This window comes from Oratosquilla oratoria, chromosome 43 (assembly GCF_046742065.1).
Source record: "Oratosquilla oratoria isolate Oo_2021 chromosome 43, ASM4674206v1, whole genome shotgun sequence".
Classification (NCBI taxonomy): Eukaryota; Metazoa; Arthropoda; class Malacostraca; order Stomatopoda; family Squillidae; genus Oratosquilla; species Oratosquilla oratoria.
Window position 1 is genome coordinate 5528672 of NC_134819.1, and position 2500 is coordinate 5531171.

At 39.6% G+C, this 2500-nt stretch overlaps 1 protein-coding gene across 1 annotated transcript in view; it reads left to right on the top strand.

Annotated features, from left to right (window-relative positions):
* Positions 1 to 2500, top strand: part of LOC143022053 (uncharacterized) — a 736903-nt gene that overhangs the window by 56008 nt on the left and 678395 nt on the right. The window lies entirely within an intron of this gene.

Below are 2500 nucleotides of genomic sequence, written 5' to 3' on the forward strand. Positions count from 1 at the left end.
TTTATGTTTCGTAGTCTTCAGTTCCTGGATCAGAAGATTGACTTTATCAAAAGTCAATTAAAGAAGTTGGCGTACCCGTCCTTGTTCCTGGATGACGTCCTCAGTAAGGCTAAAGCCAGCTGTTACAAAATTTCAGCTTCCATCACACAACTCTCTTACAAAGACATTTAAAAATCCCTTTGTGTAACTCCACGAGTCCTTCTAATATTTCAATCCCCAAGAACCGCCTCACACCTGCCTATCATTATTCCAGCACCACACATAAACATATTGTGAATGTTCACCAAAGATTAAGGGGAGCCGACACTGGTTTTGTGCCTACTGCTTGGAGGCAGGCAAACGTTGTTCCTATTTTTAAAAAGGGAGATAGATCGTCTATATGCAACTACAAGCCAAGCACTTCTTCCACCTCAGCATTCCATACCTCTTTTACCAATCTTTCTTCACTCATTCTTTCCATGTGTCCAAATCATCCCAATGCTCTTTCATCAACCCTATCTCCCAATTCCCTTTCCACCCCTGTTCTCCTCCTCACCTCCTCATTTCTCACTCTATTCAGCCTAATAACCCCTATCATACTTCCCAGACACTTCATCTCAAACACATTCAAACTCCTTCTCTCTTCCTCTCTTACGTTCCATGTTTCTGCCCGTACAGTGCTGTCGGCACAATCACTCCTTCATATAACCTCCTCTTAGCATCCATTCCCAAATGTCTAATTCTCATAACACTTTTTAATCCACCAAGACATTTACTCGTTTCTCTTAATCTACATTCTACCTCCACCCCCACTCCTCCCTTTCCTGCCACATTCGCACCCAAGTATCTGAAACTATCCACTTCCTGCAGTCTCTCACCCTTAATATTCACTTCCAGTCTGCTGCCATTCTCTTCCCTTGTACATCTCATCACCTTACTTTTGCCCACATCTTCAGCTTCCTTCTTTCACACACCTCAAACTCTGTCACTAACTTCCTCAATCCCTCCTCTGACCCCGCTACAAGCGCAGTGTCATCAGCAAACAACAACTGGCTTATCTCCCACTTTTCTCCATTTTCTTTAACCATCTCCAACCCCTGACCCACTACCCTTGCATTCACCTCTCGCACCACCCCATCCATGTATAAATTTATCAGCCATTTATTTACATGCCAGGGTTATGTTGCCCTGGCATGTAAATAAATTCTGACAAAAATTTAATGTTATCTATTTGATCTATCTACTTGTTCATTTGTTTCATTCATGCATCAACTGACATTTTTCAGCTCACATTTCGATTTAACGTTCATTCATGAGTAATATTTTGTTTATTAGTTCAAAATTACCATTCAGCCGCCTGAACTGCTTCCTATCTGGAAATCCAAAACACATCAAAGGCCTCCTTTAGGCAGACAACCTAATGATTAGAATCTAGTCATAACAGTTCAGGACTCCAAACTACTAGTCCGTAGCCAGGAATACACAAACGTGACCCCCCAACTAAAATATATATATATATATATATATATATCCCCGCCTCCCCCCCCACCCAAAAAGAAAAGAAAAAATCTCAGACTATTCATTGGGCATTAGCAAGAAGACTGAGTGAAAGAGAGATAGAGAGAGGAGGGGAGGAATAGGGAGGCAGAGAAGACAGAGGAAGGAAGCACAAAAAAGATAGACAGGAGGGGAGCACAAAAGAGAGAGAGGGAAGAGGGGCGCACGAAAAAAAGAGAGAGGGTGAGAGAGAAAGAGAGGGAGACCGAAAGAAAGCAAAGTTCCGTGTCCAGATTTAGTAAGCGTGGAAGAAAGTGCAAGAAATTACTAAATTAAATTAGTTCTGTATGAATTCAGTGAGGAATGCGGAATAAAAGGGTACGGGTGCTATGAAATGGAGGAAATTGTGTGTAATTGGCTTCTGGAGTAGGAGATGTAATGTTCATAGAATGTTGACGTTAAGAAAACGAATTGGCAAGCCAAAAAAAAGATATACATCATGCAATGGAAGAAATGAATGAGTGAATGTAGTGAGTGATGGAACGATTGAGTTTGTGAATGAGTGAGCTATTGAATGAGCGAGTGAGCGAGTGAATGAGTTAGTGAATGAGTGAGTGACTAAATAAATGATTGAATAAATGAGTGAGTGACTAAATGAATGATTGAATAAAGGAGTGAATGATTGAATGAATGAATGAATGAATTACGAGTAATACACATGTATATAAGTAAACAAGCAAAAAAAAACTGGATGAATGGATGGAAGGTGGATAGATTGATGATTGAGCAAATTGAATAAAAAGAAATTGAATATCTGAACAAGATAGAAAAAAAAAAACTGAGCAATGCTTAAACGATAAAATACAAATGCTTACATAAAAAAGAAAGAAAATATCATTCAAGAAAGCGAATAAACAAATGTGATCTAATTATGTGTTTATTCTTTGCAGTGGTGAGACTTGTAACCTAAGGAAGAAAAGGAGGTCTTCATGATGCACTTGTGAGTACCATTAAAGGCTCAACA